The sequence below is a fragment of the Schistocerca nitens genome, chromosome 3 (assembly GCF_023898315.1).
Source record: "Schistocerca nitens isolate TAMUIC-IGC-003100 chromosome 3, iqSchNite1.1, whole genome shotgun sequence".
Lineage (NCBI taxonomy): Eukaryota > Metazoa > Arthropoda > Insecta > Orthoptera > Acrididae > Schistocerca > Schistocerca nitens.
The window spans coordinates 625,871,381-625,892,553 of record NC_064616.1 but is presented as its reverse complement, the minus strand read 5'-3'; positions in this window follow the sequence as shown (position 1 = coordinate 625,892,553).

Sequence of the window (21,173 nt, the reverse complement as noted above, 5' to 3'; positions counted from 1 at the left end):
CAATTAATGTTTTCTTCATGTGCGTGGCAAACACTGCGGTTATAAATCGAAGCTTAATACACATAAACACACAAAATAGAGTAATAAGATCTGCCATGTGCTACAAGATGTGATACCACCTCCTGTAAATCAGTGTCTCAATTTCCTCGTTAAATAATTAAAACTACAGACAGACATGTAATAGTGTTCATTAGATACATTGGTTCATTTTTTAAGACCTACGAAATAGCATTGCTTGAAGGACTCAATCATAATTCGGTAATACACTTATTTGATGGTACTGTGGATGTTTCCCCTGATGCTTCAATAGAACACTAATGCATTGGCATTGGCATATCTATTTAAAACAGCAGATAAAAACTCGCTTGATGCCTTCCTAAGAGATAATCTACATTCCTTCCAAAGTACACTACTGGCCATTAAAATTGCTACACCGCGAAGATGACGTGCTACAGACGCGAAATTTAACCGACAGGAAGAAGATGCTGTGATATGCAAATGATTAACTTTTCAGAGCATTCACACAAGGTTGGCGCCGGTGGCGACATCTACAACGTGCTGACGTGAGGAAAGTTTCCAACCGATTTCTCATACACAAACAGCAGTTGACCGGCGTTTTCTGGTGAAACGTTGTTGTGATGCCTCGTGTAAGGAGGAGAAATGCGTACCACCACGTTTCCGACTTTGATAAAGGTCGGATTGTAGCCTATCGCGATTGCGGTTTATCGTATCGCGACATTGCTGCTCGAGTTCGTCGAGATCCAATGAATGTTAGCAGAATATGGAATAGATGGGTTCAGGAGGGTAATACGGAACGCCGTGCTGCATCCCAACGGCCTCGTATCACTAGCAGTCGAGATGACAGGCATCTTATCCGCATGGCTGTAACGGATCGTGCAGCCACGTCTCGATCCCTGAGTCAACAGATGGGGACGTTTGCAAGACAACAACAATCTGCACGAACAGTTCGACGACGTTTGCAGCAGAATGGACTATCAGCTCGGAGACCATGGCTGCGGCTACCCTTGACGCTGCATCACAGACAGGAGCGCCTGCGATGGTGTACTCAACGACGAACCTGGGTGCACGAATGGCAAAACGTCATTTTTTCGGATGAATCCAGGTTCTTTTTACAGCATCATGATGGTCGCATCAGTGTTTGGCGACATCGCGGTGAACGCACATTGGAAGCGTGTATTCGTCATCGCCATACTGGCGTATCACTCGGCGTGATGGTATGGGGTGCCATTGGTTACACGTCTCGGCCACCTCTTATTCGCATTGATGGTACTTTGGACAGTGGACGTTACATTTCAGATGTGTTACGTCCCGTGGCTCTACTCTTCATTCGATCCCTGCGAAACCCTACATTTCAGCAGGATAATGCACGACCGCATGTTGCAGGTCCTGTACGGGCCTTTCTGTATACAGAAAATGTTCGACTGCTGCCCTGGCCAGCACCTTCTCCAGATCTCTCACCAATTGGAAACGTCTTGTCTATGGTGACCGAGCAACTGGCTCGTCACAATACGCCAGTCACTACTCTTGATGAACTGTGGTATCGTGTTGAAGCTGCATGGGCAGCTGTACCTGTACACGCCATCCAAGCTCTGTTTGACTCAATGCTCAGGTGTATCAAGGCCGTTATTACGGCCAGAGGTGCTTGTTCTGGGTACTTATTTCTCAGGGTCTATGCACCCAAATTGAGTGAAAATGTAATCACATGTCAGTTATAGTATAGTATATTTGTCCAATGAATACCCGTTTATCATCTGCATTTCTTCTTTGTGTAGAAATTTTAATGGCCAGTAGTGTAATAATGTAAGTGTAGACGAGATATGGCTGAAATTCAAAGATACAATATCGACAGCAATAGATAGATTCATACCGCATATGTTAATAAGAGACGGGACTAATCCACCATGGTACACAAAACACGTCAGAACACTGTTGCAGAAGCAACGAAAAATCCATGACTAATTCAGAAGAACACAAAATCCTCAAGACTGGTTAAGTTTCACCTAGCTCGAAATTTAGTGCAGACGTCAATGCGAGATGCTCTTAATAGTTTCCACAATGAAACATTGTCTCAAAATATGGTAGAAAACCCAAAGAGATCCTGGTCGTATGTAGAGTACACCAGTGGCAAAAAACAGTCAATACCGTCACTGCGCGATAGCGATGGAAATGTTACCGATGATGGGACCACTAAAGCGGAGTTACTAAATACAGTTTTCAGCAATTCCTTCACGAAAGAAGATGAAGTAAATATTCCAGAATTCGAAACTAGAATAGCTGTTTGCATGAGTGACATAAAAGTAGATACCTTAGGTGTTGGGAAACAACTCAAATCACATAAGAAAGGCAAGTCTTCCGGTCCAGATCATATACCAGTCAGGTTCCTTTCAGAGTATGCAGACCAAATAGCGTTTTTCTTAGCAATCATACACAACCGCTCACTTGACGAAAGGTCTGCTCCTAAGGAGTGGAAAGTAGCACAGGTCACACCAATATTCAAGAAAGGGAATAGGAATAACCCATTGAATTACTGACCCATATCACTGACCTCAATTTGCAGTAGGATTTTGGAGCATATACTGAACTCCAACATTATGAATCACCTTGAAGAAAATGACTTACTAATACATAACCAACACGGATTCAGAAAATATCATTCTTGTGCAATACAGCTAGCTCTTTATTCCCATGAAGTAATGAGTGCTGTCGACAAGGGATCTCAGATCGATTCCATATTCCTAGATTTCCAGAAGCCTTTTGATACCGTTCCTCACAAGCGACTATTAATCAAATTGCGCGTGCATATGGAGTATATTCTCAGTTATGTGACTGGATTCGTGATTTCCCCTCAGAGAGGTCACAGTTCGTAGTGATAGACGGTAAATCATCGAGCAGAACAGAAGTGATATCTGGCGTTCCGCAAGGTAGTGTCATAGGCCCTCTGCTGTTTCTGATTTACATAAATGATCTAGGTGATAATCTGAGCAGCCCCCTTAGACCGTATGCAGATGATGCTATAATTTACCGTCTATTAAAATCGTCAGACGATCAATTCCAATTACAAAATAATCTAGAGAGAATTTCTCTATGGTGCGAAGAGTGGCAATTGGCACTAAACAAAGAAAAGTGCGAGGTCATCCACATGGGTACTAAAGGAAATCGATAAAATTTGGTATACGATAAATCGCACTAATCTAAGGGCTGTCAATTCGACTAATTACCTAGGAATTACAATTACGAGCAACTTAAATTGGAAACAACACATAGATAATTTTGTGGGGAAGGCGAAACAAAGAGTGCGCTTTGTTGGCAGAACACTTAGAAGATGTGACAAACCCACTAAAGAGACAGCCTACATTACTCTTGTCCGTCCTCTGCTGGAATATTGCTGCGCGGTGTGGGATCCTTACCAGGTAGGATTGACGGAGGACATCGAAAAAATTCTAAGAAGGGCAGCCCGTTTCGTGTTATCGCGCAATAGGGGTGAGAGTGTCACTGATATGATACGCGAGTTGGGGTGGCAGTCACTGAAAGAAAGGCGGTTTTCTTTGCTGCGAGATCTATTTACGAAATTTCAATCACCAACTTTCTCTTCCGAATGCGAAAATATTTTGTTGACACCCACCTACGTAGGGAGAAATGATCATCATAATAAAATAAGAGAAACCAGAGCTCGAACGGAAAGATTTAGGTGTTCCTTTTTCCCACGCGCCATTCGAGAGTGGAATGGTAGAGAAGTAGTATGAAAATGGTTCGATGAACCCTCTGCCAGGGTGAATTGCAGAGTGACCATGTAGATGTAGACGTAGATTTACTGGTTTACTCGCGGCATCCAAACAGACCAGCAGACGGAATGTCCTCAATCCTCGACTCATTAAAAACCTGTGTCCGCTTTTCTCAGGACTAATGCTGAAGTATCTTACCTTAATAACTTTTGGTGAGTAGCAATAGTTTGTGTGTATTTGAATTGCAGGATCTGGCTGCTGAAATAAGAGGAATTTGGTAGGAAATATTTTGTTTAATTTACATACATATACGAGGGCGAGTTGAAGAGTAATGCCTCCGAGTTTTTAATGCGAAAACACTTAAAGGCGTTTAAATAAAACAAACGTTATTAACATACTATATCTTCATTCTTCATGTCTACATATATGCATCCCTGTTCTAATATAGGGCTTCCAATTGTAGCGTGTAACATGGCGGTGCGTAACGTAACTACGACAGTGTGTAAGAAACAGCGCGCTATAATCGAGTTTAGAATCCGAAGAGTTCGTGCACACACTGAGCACTCTGTCCTTCAGCACGACAGTGTCAGGCAATACACGAGTGCTGCGACATCTGTAACAACCTGACGCCTTGTGTGCACCGTCAGCGATAATCCTCCATAATGTCACGACCTGGCCCCACGCGATGGTCATCTGTTTCCAAAATTTAAAGAACATCTTCGAGGACTTCACTTTGATAGTGATGAAGCAGAGGTGAGGTTATAACTTCGTCAAGAAAGTCAAACATTCTGCAGTGACGGTATCAAAAAATTGGTCCTCGTTGGGAGAAATGTGCTCGTCGCCAGGCTGATCATGTTGAGATATAAATATGTAGACATTGGAAATAAAGATGTAAAAAGTTAATAACGTTTGTTTTATTTAAAAAGCTTTAAAGAGTTTTCGCATAAAAAATGCGGTGGCATTACTTTTCAGGACTCCCTCGTACATACATTTTCGTTAATGTGTTCTGCAATCAATTGTCAACTAAACCCCTTAAATTCTACCTGTATAGCATTCAGACCTGTAAGTACAATAACATACATAAATATCCTGCCCCTGAATTCAGCTTCTACAGACCTGACATTTATAGGATCTACACTCCTGGAAATGGAAAAAAGAACACATTGACACCGGTGTGTCAGACCCACCATACTTGCTCCGGACACTGCGAGAGGGCTGTACAAGCAATGATCACACGCACGGCACAGCGGACACACCAGGAACCGCGGTGTTGGCCGTCGAATGGCGCTAGCTGCGCAGCATTTGTGCACCGCCGCCGTCAGTGTCAGCCAGTTTGCCGTGGCATACGGAGCTCCATCGCAGTCTTTAACACTGGTAGCATGCCGCGACAGCGTGGACGTGAACCGTATGTGCAGTTGACGGACTTTGAGCGAGGGCGTATAGTGGGCATGCGGGAGGCCGGGTGGACGTACCGCCGAATTGCTCAACACGTGGGGCGTGAGGTCTCCACAGTACATCGATGTTGTCGCCAGTGGTCGGCGGAAGGTGCACGTGCCCGTCGACCTGGGACCGGACCGCAGCGACGCACGGATGCACGCCAAGACCGTAGGATCCTACGCAGTGCCGTAGGGGACCGCACCGCCACTTCCCAGCAAATTAGGGACACTGTTGCTCCTGGGGTATCGGCGAGGACCATTCGCAACCGTCTCCATGAAGCTGGGCTACGGTCCCGCACACCGTTAGGCCGTCTTCCGCTCACGCCCCAACATCGTGCAGCCCGCCTCCAGTGGTGTCGCGACAGGCGTGAATGGAGGGACGAATGGAGACGTGTCGTCTTCAGCGATGAGAGTCGCTTCTGCCTTGGTGCCAATGATGGTCGTATGCGTGTTTGGCGCCGTGCAGGTGAGCGCCACAATCAGGACTGAATACGACCGAGGCACACAGGGCCAACACCCGGCATCATGGTGTGGGGAGCGATCTCCTACACTGGCCGTACACCACTGGTGATCGTCGAGGGGACACTGAATAGTGCACGGTACATCCAAACCGTCATCGAACCCATCGTTCTACCATTCCTAGACCGGCAAGGGAACTTGCTGTTCCAACAGGACAATGCACGTCCGCATGTATCCCGTGCCACCCAACGTGCTCTAGAAGGTGTAAGTCAACTACCCTGGCCAGCAAGATCTCCGGATCTGTCCCCCATTGAGCATGTTTGGGACTGGATGAAGCGTCGTCTCACGCGGTCTGCACGTCCAGCACGAACGCTGGTCCAACTGAGGCGCCAGGTGGAAATGGCATGGCAAGCCGTTCCACAGGACTACATCCAGCATCTCCACGATCGTCTCCATGGGAGAATAGCAGCCTGCATTGCTGCGAAAGGTGGATATACACTGTACTAGTGCCGACATTGTGCATGCTCTGTTGCCTGTGTCTATGTGCCTGTGGTTCTGTCAGTGTGATCATGTGATGTATCTGACCCCAGGAATGTGTCAATAAAGTTTCCCCTTCCTGGGACAATGAATTCACGGTGTTCTTATTTCAATTTCCAGGAGTGTACATTTGTATACCCTCGTACTGCCTGAATACAAGCATTTAGACACTGTCCTAACAGCTTCATATTTCACTATCTGAAGCATCCTCCACAGGCAGCACAAAAAAATGACACAGATTCTACAAAAAGTTTATTTACAAGAACAGGAAACACTGTTCGTCTACTCCGATGAATAATAATACGAGATTTTACAAGTTGAAAGTCACTGGCTGAAACCCGTAGTTTAGAAAACAAGTTTGTCACACGTATGGAAATGCTAAGTCTCGCTGAGACCATATTGAAGCGAAGTTCAACTAAGAGTTTAACTTCTTCTGTCTTGCCATACTGTTAAAATCCAACAGACAATGTAAGTTCTTCCGTCTATGCACGAAGTTAAAGTTCCATTGGAACAGTCTACGATCAGTGAACTACAAGAATCATCTGAGCAAAGTTTTACGACATCCACAACCTCGAAGTCATGTCCGTCAGCGGCGTCGCAGCTACCCAGGATACGAACTGGAATCCTGGCTTCCAGTGAACTGACGGTGGACGGTCGTGCGCCGGCTTAGATACCGTGCAGAGGCTGGATATCTTGGGATCTATTTTCGGTCTCTTGGATTGCGAAAGCAAGTAATTTCCCGCTACCCGCGAAATCTGGCGGTCCTCCAAGAATCGCCTAGTGGAACAGCAGGAAATCTGTTTTTCGACGGGAAGAGGTTACCTGGAGTTGGGCAGCCTACGACGCTCGCGTGTATGATGTGATGTCGACCTTGCAGACGTAACGCCGTGACATGTCACTATTCCTACGCAAATACACTGCGCTTCAGACTTACATGATCACTTTTTCTAAACCCCATAATTGCCTCCCATTCCGACACAAAAGTATGAAAGTTGGCTCAAAGCTACCTGCAGCCTTCCTCTCCAATGCTGCCAAAGTGTGGCGCCCTGCGGCTTCATCTTCAGGCTCTACGAAGCTTCAAACAGTAAGGCGTCGGCACTTGCGAGAAAAAGGCCAGAGCTCAGTCCATGTGACGGGTAGAATGGATTAATGATGCCACACTGGCCCAGTGATTCATGCCTTTTTCTGAAAATGTTTCTAAAACATTTACCTAGGCCACCCACAGGAAAACCACGTGATTTCAACACCGGGTGTCACGGTTCTGATCTCCATCTGAGGGGCGTCAAAAGAATGGTTCAAAAAATGGTTCAAATGGCTCTGAGCACTATGGGACTTAACTTCGGAGGTCATCAGTCCCCTATAACTTAGAACTATTTAAACCTAACTAACCTAAGGACATCACACACATCCATACCCGAGGCAGGATTCGAACCTGCGACCGTAGCGGTGGCGCGGTTCCAGACTGTAGCGCCTAGAACCGCTCGGCCACCGCGGCCGGCTCAAAAGAATGGGTAAAACGTTGTAAAAGCATGTGATACATCCACTTGTGGTGTTGGGGAGAATTGAGGGGAAATTTGGTACCAATTAAACATTATTAGCCCACTTTGCACGTCTGAGCTGTGGCCTTTTTCTGCATGTGTTGACACCTGACTGTCTGTAGCGTCTTTTGGTCCGAGGATGAAGTCACAGGGTGCCTCGTTTTTGCACCATTATGTAGGAACGTTGTAGGCACCTTTGAGCCATATTTCAAACTTATGCGTTGGAATGGGGGTCAATTACGGGGTTTCCAAACAGTTATCCTTTCATTTTGATGTTCAGTGGAGTTCACAAAGTCATATGCACCAGACGCCAGTGGCTTAGTTTTCTCTTTAGCAGTCATCAACGCATGTAGCAATCATTACCACACAGTATAGATCAGAACTCTCGAATGTTTTATGTAAACCCCATGTCCTCTGAAGTTATTTAAAGCACAGCTTTCGCCATATATCCACTTTTGAAAACTTCCTCCCAGACATATCGATGTTAATAGGTGTATGGGCCCGATCGTACTCTGTCGTCATCTACTTCTCTGTTCACTCCAGGTCGTCCCATTAGTACTACTCTAGTCCCAACATGTTGAATGTTTTCTACTTTTATTGCTACATAAATGTCACTGTCGGGTTCTAGTCCAATATTTATCCGTTTACACCCACTTACAGTCAGATTATATGTATAGGCGAATAGCAACATTCTGCTAGCACTTAACTGAGGCTCAGCGAGTTGAGTAAGTTCCATTAGCTGCGGCTAGTTTGGTGGCGTACGAAGTGGAATGCCGATCACTACGCGTCATGGTGCTGCAATTCTGCTAGTAACGGTTCGGGGGTATTTTACGTTACTGGAAAAAATAAGAAATAATGGAGAATAGCTACAATCTATTAATAATAAAATTGATAATAATTATGGGTGGCCAGCTGTTTACTTTCAGAAGTAACTATAAGGCGCTGTCTGGGTTGCGCAACTCAATGGATTGACGGCAATCATTTTTAATGCTGTAGGAGAGGCATTTAAAAAAGGAAAGACAACTCCAGCAATTGCATCTCTTTGCCTTGGAGGGCCAAATCAGGTAACGCATCTTCGTGCCATTCTGTTGCATTGCCATTATTTCTTGAACAATATTCCCATGTGTACCTCTCTTGATTGCTGGGTAAGCCAAAGAAACTATCATACACTCTTCCATTATCATGTCTTTCCATACTTGGTGGGCAAGGTAGTGAATTCATTTCTCTTATGTATGTTACAAGAAATATAATTGTTAAAGTCTTTGCTCGAAAGAAGTGTCTCGCCACTCGAGCACATGATGCATAGGGATCCGGAGAGATCGGGCACAGAAGCTGCAACACTAAGAAGAGGAATCACTTCCCGGCTCTTTGGCTGTTTATTAATGTACATAGATTCCCACTAACAAAGCACGAGTCCTGCTGTTGGCACCTCATGCTGATCCTTTAACTATGACATACCGTACAGAGCTCGAATGAGAGGTAATTGGGTTTTTATAATAAAAAAGCGGGGGGGAGGCTACTTGATTCCTATTGCCTGAGAGCATATTGCCCGAAAGCTGTCGAGCCCCACGGCTACTGGTCGAGGGCAGTAGCGTATGACTGACAACTAATTCAGATCGTTCGGATTCTCTGAGCACAGTCTACACTCTGGTTATTGCTCGCGAGCGGTGAGGCCTCCCGGCTATCGGCTGAAAGCGTGATGATGTTGGCCTAGATGAAAGTGGAGGAGCTGATGTGGAGGATTGACCTTGAATATAATAAACACAATTGCCTCAGCAGTCTGGAAGTGCAGTTTCTGGAATTCTGACACCCGAAGCGCTGATTGCACAGTTCCTGGAACACTGACGCCGGAAATTGCTGACCTTGCATTTTGAGATCAATCTCGATATCAAGGCATTCTAAAGCGCCTGTGCTATCCTACTGAGGAAGGCCACTAATAAATATGGAATAACTTTCATGACGCTACAGCAATTCTGTCGAAAAATGAAAACTGCTTATACTGGTTTCACACACTTCTATAGTTTAATTACCTGAGAAAACATTGTATTATACGAAGTAACAAAGTGAATGTTTTAATGTGAATTAATTGCCAAGTTTATTGCTAGCATCTACAAGGTACCCAGTGAATCAATTCGTAAAAGAACGTTGAATACAATATTTATTCTTAGCGTCACTTAATTCAGATATTAATGAGATATTATACTCTTCCCAATTTCAGACTCTAATACAGCTGTACCTAATGTAGGATACAAAAAAATCTCGTTGGGAGAAAATCCAAAAGAAGACAGATGAAGGAGACGAAACCAAAGAAAACTGTATACTTGTCAAAGCAGAAGGCAGAGAATAATAAGAAGAAGACTAACAAGAATAAGAAAAAGAAAAAGAAAAAGGGCAAGAAAAAGAAGAAGAGTATGATCATGATGATAGATATGATGAGGATGATGGCGATGACACTAAAGAAGAGTCATGAAAGGAAGTTCTCGGGGATATCATTGCTCATAAGCAAAGCTACCCTTCCTACAGAATGTTAAATTCAAATATAAACCATAAATATACCCAAATCGTTAAGCCTGAGTTAAATAAAAGTGCCGGATCATTGCTGAGAGATGATGGCATACATATTGATATAGGTGGGAACGAAATGCACCAGGCATTTACAATTGGAATAAACCGAGTGAATTGGCAAAGCAATTAGTTTTCTTGCTACCTTCAAAAGTGGCAGGCAATATCTCACGTACTGATGAAAGTACATCTATCTAAGTGGAACTTCACGAGGCATCGATTACTATAACTAACGGTGAAAATGCAACTGCGCTGTAATAAATGTTTGTCAACACCACTGACCACCCTGATGACGAAAACAACAATGGAAACCTCGAATTAGCTCTCGTTTCCAAATTATGGGAAGGTGCACTTAATTACAATTATATTTTATCAGCGTTTACCGACAGTCCCTTCCCTCATAGGCTTCAAAGTCCCGTTGATGGTAGACAGAGTGATGAAGTTTCAGGCAACAGTAGCTGCATGTTTTTTGCCGCTATTTTTAGTCTGGGCTCGTAGCAACAAGGGGAAGGGGAAGAGGAAGGGAGGAGCGGAGTGTGTTTCAACAAGCATAGTTTCAGTCTGTTACAAGCTGTGTTCTGTTCGTAAGCTGGAACAACGTGTTACTGAAGTCTAGTTAGTGCGTGTGGTCACCGTAATTCAAATGGTTCAAATGGCTCTGAGCACTATGGGACTTAACATCTATGGTCATCAGTCCCCTATAACTTAGAACTACTTAAACCTAACTAACCTAAGGACATCACACGACACCCAGTCATCACGAGGCAGAGAAAATCCCTGACCCCGCCGGGAATCGAACCCGGGAACCCGGGCGCGGGAAGCGAGAACGCTACCGCATTACTGTAATTCTTGTGATCCAATGTGCTTCGCAAATGCTAAATATAGTTGGTAATTTTTGCTACATTTTGGACAGGCTGTTCTGAAATCGCAAAGGAGGTCAATAACGGCTTATATTAGAAAGGCGTAGAGACTGTGCTTTGACTGTGAAATTGGGGACCAGGACAAGCCTTAGGCTCCGCTTCTATGTTGCATACCTTGTGTCTCTGGTATTCATTAGTAGTTGAATCTTAAAAGATCTTCCATGAGCTTTGCTACCCCCATGGTCTGGCGAGAACCATCAAACCATTTGAAGAGAAAATCGTCCTTGACATATCCTAACATGCTGTCGGCCATCCGACCGGAGCATCACGGAGACGGACTGCCTGTTCCTGTTCAACCTAATTGTAATAGTGACGAGGGCTGTAGTGAAACTAGTGCTCCACCATTACCTACAAAATCTAGTTCTTCAAAACATCGTGATTTTGAGTGTAACGATGAGTGTACAGAGATTCACAAAATAGCACAGTGTGGACTTAATGGCGTAGTGAGGAATCTGGAATTATTGAAAGGGAAAACTGAACTGTTGGCATCAAAACTGCAGCAGTGGGACTATCTTGATAAAACGGTCAATATGACATCGTTCCGTAACCGCCATATGTCATTTCTCTCATTTTTCGAAAGCGAGAAGAAGTTGCTATGTTGTAATGACGTACAGGGACTAATGACAGCTGTGGGCATGGAGTATGAAAGTGATCAGTGGAGGTTCATCGACTGTTCCACAGTAAGTCTCAAGTGAGTGCTACTGCATAATGGCAACCGTGTTACCATCGATTCCGATTGGGTATGCACCTTACATGAAGGAAACGTATGATAACTTGAAACAACTGTTATTGCGACTAAACTGTGACAAGTTTAAATGGCAGGTTTCGAGGAATCTGAAAGTCGTAGGTATATTACTTGGGTTACAACATGGCTACACCAAACTCTGTTGCTTCCTGTGCCTCTGGGATAACTGCGCCAAAGCATTTCATTACAAAAAGAAAGACTGACCTAAGCGTCAGTTACTTGAACCAGGATCGAACAATGCTATGCACGAAGTACTTGTCGAATCTTTATATAACATTTGGCCTATCGAAAAACTTCGTGAAGTCCATGGAAAAAAGTGGAGAAGTATTTCTCTACTTTCGCGAGAAATTTCCACAACTTAATGAGGTGGAGGTGAAAGAGGGAATTTTCTTGGGTCCCCAGATACGCAAACTGTACAAAGATGAGCATTCCAACACCATCCCGGCAGGTGGCGACAACTTGGCTTGGGATGTCCTTCTTCAAGTGTCAACAAGCTTCGTAAGGATCTTGTGGCAGTTCTTCTGCACTGCTACAATCGACTAGGGTGCAACATGTCCTTAAAGTTACATTTCCTAGATTCCCACTGGGACCTATTTTCTGATAACGTGCTGTGACCGACGAGCACGGAGAATGCTTCCACCAGCAAATTTCGGACATGGAAATGAGATGCCTGGGGAAATGGAGTGCATCAATGTTAGCCGATTACTGCTGGACGCTAATCAGGGAATCACCAGTAGAAAACTACAACTCCAAAACGAGAGCTAATCTTGCACTTTTATAAACATTTTCGTTATCACCACGCCCAAAAACATGAAATTTAGGAAAACGATATAAGATGGCAGTGTCGTCAAGACGAGACTTGTTGAGTTATACCACAACTTGCTGACTAATCGTATTTTTTGCCTGTTGGAACAAGTTGAAACTGATTTGAACTTACTTAGTCAGTATGCTAGTGCGTTATAAAAAAGAAGGGGGACCCACAGCGAGTAGCATATCATTGTTTTTGGACCATTACGGATGCTACCACTGGTCATATTTTATTTATCAGTTACCTGTAATTGTAGAAAACACGGACTGTTCTGCTTACATGTTGCAGAAATTGAAGCATCTTGTAGAAGCAGAGAGTGCTGTAGGCACTGGAAGACTGTCAGTGTTGGAGAGGAAACAACAGCAACCAATATAGATCAACAAACACGGAAAACCCAAATTTGGAGTGGCAGTTCTGGTTTATCTGAAGGAATGCAAAATACATGTACTGTTAAGATTCTCAGTTGCAGTGATGATGAACTTGACTTTCTCAACTGTGGCACCGTTTGCATCACATGTCATCGAAGAATGAATAACATGGGCAAAGTTGATTTCGAAAATAGTGACACGAAATTAACATAATTTCTTTATATGTTCGTAGCAGGAAGTCTGTGCATATAAAAATGTAAGTTCCTATTCACAAAGTATTATGCAGTGAAACTACAAGAGAAATTAATGGTATGTCTCTAAAGGAAGATCGTTGTGACGCTGTATTCGATTCACAAGAGTGTAATGTTCTCACATACAGTCATCGGTTTTGATTATAATCTAAATGCTTTTTCAGAAGTGAATATGAAAACGTACAGGCGCTCAATAAGGAGGGCTTTAGGGGTTATGAACACCTTGTTGCCTCTGTTTCATTACGAAAAAGTGATTGATTATTAAATTAAAGGTATATCATTCATACTAAACATAGTTTGTCCATAAATTGAAATCGGTGTCATTTCTCTGTTTACAGGCAGATACAGCTGTCAAAACTTGGTTATCTGGTAAAGATATCTCAAATATTTACTTGAACTGTAAGAACCTACAGTTTGCAATACATGATATTCTAAAAAGTGTTGAAGATGACTATTAAATTCGTATTTTTGCACTGTCTGAGAGCATATGGTGACAACAATTTGTGCTGAAAGTCAAAGTTAACTGTAAGTTTAGTGTATGTGTGAAAACGTGCTTAATATAATTGTAAACAATTTTATAATAAAATTTGTATCCGTACTATTTTTGGATTTTTTGTTCCTATCCTCTCTGTAATATATTATAATATTGTTGCCTCATTAAAGTAATCATTGCACAGAGGTACAGAGGCAGTTATATATATATATATATATATATATATATATATATATATATATATATATATATATATATATATACTGAGGCAGTACGATATCTGACACAAACATTTTTTTCTGGTGTAGCACATAGGTGAAACGTACTAATTAGGATGAGGCAGATGGGCAAATACCGTATGTAATATTTTAATGTTGTGTGTACACATCTGTGATGAAATTTAATGTTGAAACAGTACCGTATTTGACATTAACAGAGATGAAATGCAGAGGTGGAACGTTAAGAATCGTGTGTTTGTGTGTGTGTGTGTGTGTGAGAGAGAGAGAGAGAGAAGAAGTGGAAATAAAGCTTTCGTAAAATGCACAATTCCTGGATATCCTTGTAAGAGAGAGTGATGAGATAAGTAAGGACTACACTATTTGACAAGTGAAAGAAAACAGAGATATGAAATACAGAAGAGTGTGTGTTTGTGTGTATGTGTGTGGGTGGGTGGGTGGGTGGTTGGTGAGTATGTGTTCGTGTGCGCGTATGATTGCGCCAAATTAAGCAATGCAGAGGCAAACACCTTCGAACGTGGCGCCAATTCATTTGAAGCTTAGATATTTTTTCGACATGGGATGATTATATTAAAGACTAATGTCTTTGAACGTAACGTCATTTTAAGTTATTCACAGGCAAAACTCTTTTATTTTATACCATTCAAGTTATGGTAACGTAATTTGGTACTTACATAGTGATTGGTTGACTCATTTTAATACCCTCTAAAATACTATGCTGTGATTGGCCGGAGGAGGGGGGAGTGGAGGGGGTACAACGCTCAACTGGGCCACTTCTGACACATGGGATTTTTAAATTCCTCCCTCAACCCCCTTCCCAGTGCTATCTTGTATTTTAAAATTCCCACCTCTACCATCTTGCATTGTTAAATTTCACGCCACTGCCATCTTGCTTTTTTTGGCGACTCCAGCACCAATGACGCCGAAAACTCGAAAAGCTACAACTTCCTTCCTGGACGTCCACGTTGGGAGCAGCTGGCCCTTTTGAGGAGGGCCAGGCAGTTTACCTCCATTGCCGGCACCAATCACCAAAACGACGGGAGAAAGTAGAAAGATGGAGGCAGTGCAGTAGCCGGAGCGGACAGCACCTGTGAGTCGTATGAGCGCGTTGCCTTTAAGTGCCAAGATCTAAGGTTAGGTCGGTGAAAAGGTGAACTTTTTGGAGATTCTTTCAAAATCACTCTTTTACCTCCATTGCCGACACCAATCACCAAAACGACGGGAGAAAGTAGAAAGGTGGAGGCAGTGCAGTAGCCGGAGCGGACAGCACCTGTGAGTCGTATGAGCGCGTTGCCTTTAAGTGCCAAGATCTAAGGTTAGGTCGGTGAAAAGGTGAACTTTTTGGAGATTCTTTCAAAAGCACTCTTTTATGAAACGTTTCGTTTTTATTTGTATGCATATGTATTTTGCGTGAAATTGTACTGATGTCTTGCAGCATGTGGATAGTAGTATAGTAATTTAGGAGTCTGTTTCCGTTTGAGATGAACTGTAGTTGGTAGGAGATGGTGTCTGTGTATACTTATAGTCCAATTGCTAGTATATTTACCGGTGGCAAATCTCAATTCCAGATGTGAGTGTTATATGATTTACCTGTATCCTGTGAAATGGGAGACTTCAAAAAAATTTGTAGATATTGGGACAAATCAGATTTTGCTGGTCGCATTAGATAGGGAAAACGACACTTACAAATCAACAGACGACCTGTGTCAATGTCTGACAGAGCAGATTATTATATGCCCTTCAGTGGTGGTACAAACTGCTGTGGGGATGTGCGAGGCAGAGTTGTTTCTAGGGGGACTTTCGCAGATGGATGCCCACAGGACATCCTTGCAAAACAACTTTGTATCCAGAAGGCATGTCCTCACTGGTTATATTCAGTATATGACCCACTTCTAGTTATTACTACTGATTGAGACGATTAAGGGGTACAGAGCTCTTAGAACTATGAAACAGCACTGTACTGCACTAAGTGTGACATCTCAGGGGCAGCTTTACGGCTTTCGCAACAATAACAATGTTTACAGCTTTAAAACTACTGTATGTGCTGGACAAACCTCTGGAAGTGCTACCCACTAGGAATTTGATATACCTGAATAAGACCTTGAATCCTACATTACTAAGTTCTCTGGATGAAGTTATAGTCACTGAGAAGGGACGCACTAGTACAGAACAGATGTTCCAACATACTGAATTGTATTACAGAAGACACCAACACAGGGTCATAGTAATAGGAGTTCCATTTTCACATGCCATCTTACTCCTGGTCCTCGCTTGTGCAGCCTGTGTGTATTTACTATGGAGAGCTGTCTATTCTCGTGAACTTTCCATCCATGACATACTGACCGAGTGAGTCATCCCCAAGATTTAAGTAGTTATGGGTGTACCAATAACTGTACACCATGTGGCAGAGTGTACAAAGGATAAGAGAGAGCCAGTGTTAACATTGTAAATAAGAGTGTAAGAGAATATAAATACTACTATTTTACTGCAAGTAATCCACAAATTTACCAGCAGTCTTGGATTCAATGTCTGAATCTCCTAAATGAGGGAGGAGTGTTGCAACAAAATCCCTCAGAGCAGAGTTTACAACCCATGACTGAGCTGGGCAGCCTAGATGCCTGTGAAATCCTGCTTCCAGGGCCGGAATATTGCTAAAGCGGCACAGTGGCGAACTGAATTACAGCATGCAATATGCTGCACAGAATTAGTCTCCTATATGATCCAAGCAAGAGAACCCACTTATAACAAAGCTGTAGTCTTATCTCTCTCTTCTCTCTCTTCTTTATATATATATATATATATATATATATATATATATATATATATATATATATATATATAAGGTGAGTTTGTGTGTGTTGTATGTCCAGGATCTCCTCCCAACCCTGGGATCAATTTCCCCCAAATTTGGCAGAGAAACAGCAAGTCTCAGAAGTATCAGCACTGAGGGTTTGTAACCTCCTAGCGCCAACTGGAGCGGAAATAGGGCAAAAGGGAACTTTTTCACCCTCTGATGTATAGGCTGTCCTGCATGACAGGCATATTGTGTAGGTAGAGTATCGGTTTCCTGATCGACTTGCTTTGCTGGGCAGCCTACTTGTCAGGGACAAGAAAGAGTTTGTGAGCCCCAACATTTAGGCTGCCTTACACGAGAGGCACACTGTGTTGGAGTATTATCAGCCTGCCTTATCGACCTGCTTTACATGGCTACTTATACAACAGGGACAAGAAACGGTTTTTCAGGACCCGATGCGTTGGCTCCCCTGAATAACAGGCATATTCTGATACAATAGTATCATTAGATGGAAGGATGGACAGCGGGTGAGAGAGGCAGGAGAGGATGGATAGAGGGAAGGAAGAAGGATGGTAGGGACAGAGACAGGTGGAGGAGGAGAAGGCTGGAGAGTGAGGGAAGAGGAGACAGAAGGAGAGTGTGGGGGAAGAGAAAGTAGACACCACAGACAGGGGATGTAGGAGGTAGACAGAGAGGTTGGTGAGAATGGGATGGACAGAAAGAGGAGTGAGGAGGGGACAGACATAGAGATAGGATAGAGAGGAGGAGTTACATAAAGAAAAAGGGAGAGAAGCTGGTGGACAGAGAGAGGGAGGAGTAGGACATAGAGAGAAATTGAGGAGGAGGTGTACAGAGATTGGAAGAAGTGAAGGGACAGAGAAAGTGGAGAGGGGGAGATGGGCAGAGGTGGGAGGATGAGATAGTGACAGAGGAAGAGGTAGAAACAGAAAGGGGGAAGGAGGTGTGCAATATTGTGTCGAATGCATATGTGGGTGAAGCTGCAGTGAAAGGCTAGTATATATAAAAAGCAGTGTGTGTGTGTGTGTGTGTGTGTGTATGTGAGTGTGGGGGGGGGATGGGTGGGTGAGGGTATCTAGGATCTCCTCCCAAACCCCTGGACCAATTTCAATTAAATTTGCCACCAATGCTGCATGCCTCACGAGTATCACCACAGCAGGGTTTATAACCTCCTATAGGTGCAGATATATGGGAAAAGATGTGTTTTTCCAGCCCCTGGTGTGTTGCCTGCTCTGCACAACAGGCATGATGTGTTACGAACAGTACAAGCCTGCCTTATCGTCCTACTTTGCATGGCAAGCCTATACACCAGGGACAAGAAATGACTTTTCAGTCTCCAACATGTAGGCTGCTCTGTACCACAGACATACTGTGTTGGAGTAGTATCAGCCTGTCTTATCCATCTGCTTTGCATGGAGAGCCTATACTTCAGTGGGCAATAAATGATTTTCAAACTCCTGATTTGTAGCCTACCTAACATCTAGCATGACAGGCATGCTGTGGGAGTAGTATCGGCTTGCTTTCTTGACCTGTATTGCAGGGGATACATATTCCAATGAGCATGGCTGGGAACATTTTGACATTGAAAGAGGAGAGGTTTGACAGAGGAAGGGGAGGAGGAGATGGACAGAGAAATGGGATGGAGGAGATAGACAGCAAGGCAAGTGAGGTAGGACATGGACCACAAGAGTTAGAGGATGGGGAGACAAACAGAGAGAGGGCAGGAGGAGATAGACAGAGAGAGGGGGAAAGAGAAGGTGGACAGAGAGTGGTGGAGGAAGACATGAACAGAAAGAAAGGGGAGAAGGAGACGGTTTTGGAGAGAAGAGAAGTAATAGTTGGAAAGAGAGAGGCAGGCAAAGGAGATGGACACAGCGAGTGGGGGGGAGGACATGTACAGAGAGAAGGATTGCAGGAGATGGACAACGAGAGAGGTAGGAGAACTTGGAGAGAGAGAGTGGGAGAAGGAAATACATAGAGAGATGTGAGGAGGAAAGTATGGAGAGAGGGAAAGGGAAGAAGTAGACAAAGATACTATAAGTAGGAGATGGACAGAGAGAGTGGAGGAAGAGGAGGTGGGGCGAAAGAGGGAGGAAAGGGAAAAGTGACAAAGAGAAGGGGGCAGGAAAGGCAGTTGTAGTAGGACGGTGGAATATGGAGGGAGGTACTCAGCACATGAAAAAGTGAGAGGATGTGAGAAGGGAAGTGGAAGAGGGCGAACTGGAACATGCAAAGAGTGCAAGAAGGCTGCTGGAAGAGGAACAAGTTGTGAAATGGCAAATGAAAGAGGGCCAGGTTGAGACCTTACCATTCCCTCATTGCCTACTCTTTTAACTACAAAACGTTATTTTTCAACATATTTTCGTGCGATGCGATGGCGTTTCTGGGACGTCCTGTATGCCCACATGGTAGCGCTATACTGGTCGACATCGTACCCAATGTGGAAGGTGTGAGATCTGGGCTGCAGGGTGGATGAGGAGGAATATTCAAATGAGGTTTTGTGAACTCCTTTCGGGTGCACAGACTTGTGTGAGACTGCACTGTGATGGAGAAGGAGAAGTTCATTTACATTTTGTGGCAATGTACACGCTAGAGTAGTGTCTTCAATTTTCTAAGGGGACCAAAATACATTTCCGGGTTGTTCGTTGCATCATAGGGCATCCTACATAATAACCCCTACAGAGTCGAAAAAGACCATCGCCATGGCTTCACCAGCTCAAGGTGCGGCTTTGAAGTTCTTCTACAGAGGAGAGGTGGTGTGGCGTCACTCCATGGATTGCCTTTTTGTTTCTGGTTTGAAGTGACTGCACTGTGATGGAGAAGGAGAAGTTCATTTACATTTTGTGGCAATGTACACGCTAGAGTAGTGTCTTCAATTTTCTAAGGGGACCAAAATACATTTCCGGGTTGTTCGTTGCATCATAGGGCATCCTACATAATAACCCCTACAGAGTCGAAAAAGACCATCGCCATGGCTTCACCAGCTCAAGGTGCGGCTTTGAAGTTCTTCTACAGAGGAGAGGTGGTGTGGCGTCACTCCATGGATTGCCTTTTTGTTTCTGGTTTGAAGTTATGAACCCATGTTTCACCACCCTTGACGATCTTCGACAAAAAATTATCACCATCACCCTTGTAATGTGCAAGCAATTTCGCACAAGTGGTTTTTCGTCCCTCTTTATGGTCTTCTGTTAGGTGGCGATTATCTTGAATGAGAGTATCTGCACGCTCCAACTTTGCAAAAGTCACAACTGTATGCTTCCAGCTGGCACGCGGTAGAACAGACAGGTTTGTGCGACCTTGTTGCGATGATGAGAGATGCCTCACCCACTAAAACGCCGTGCTTTTGCTCACTGGCAGATCTCCTAAGACATTCTAGAAGCACAGTTCCCCTTGGTTTGCATCTCCGCTGCAGGTGGCATTTTTCGAAAATTCATAGCTTCAGCACAATAATATTTGATATCAGGAACTTGTCCTGTGTAATTTTCATGTTATTGTCTATTGAATAAATGTGGGTCGTTACCTTTCTTATATTCTTTAAACTCAACAGTTTATGGAAATTTACTAAGTTTTCCTTGACTAAACTTGCTGCATCTATAATTTTTAGTCCTAATTGTTTCATCTCGAATAACATTAACTTAGTTCCTATGTAGATAGTATATGGCTTTACCATATTATCAATACAGTACTTCAAAATTAATTGTAAATCATAAACTTTAGCATAAAGAGCTACAAATGTGTAATCACTATGTTAATTGGATATCGTCTGTGCACAGGACTCATCATTTGCTTTAAATTTGTAAACAGAATCACCATTAAAACTTTGAACTATTATTACATCTACATCTACATGGATACTCTGCAAATCACATTTAACTGCCTGGCAGAGGGTTCAGTGAATATGTATTCCTATTTCTTGTTGAGCTTCATACACAAAACACTTATATTTATCAGTATAGGTACAAGGAATTCTCTTTGGGGATCCTTTCTTACAACACTTAAACTGTCTTCCTGTAACAATATTACTGTAGAACATTAACAAATATAACCATTTCTATATTCTGCATTAACACAACAGCCATTTTTACTCATTTTGGAAACCTTTGACTATTTTTCTTCACTCAGTTTTCCTTCACAACTTTCTTGTATTCGGTATTGTATATAGTATTTATGATTTTTGATTTCTACTTCTATAACACAGTTTCCACATCTTTCAAGCCACAGTTATGTACTTTATACCACAAACAAATCCTTTCACATTCTTCATA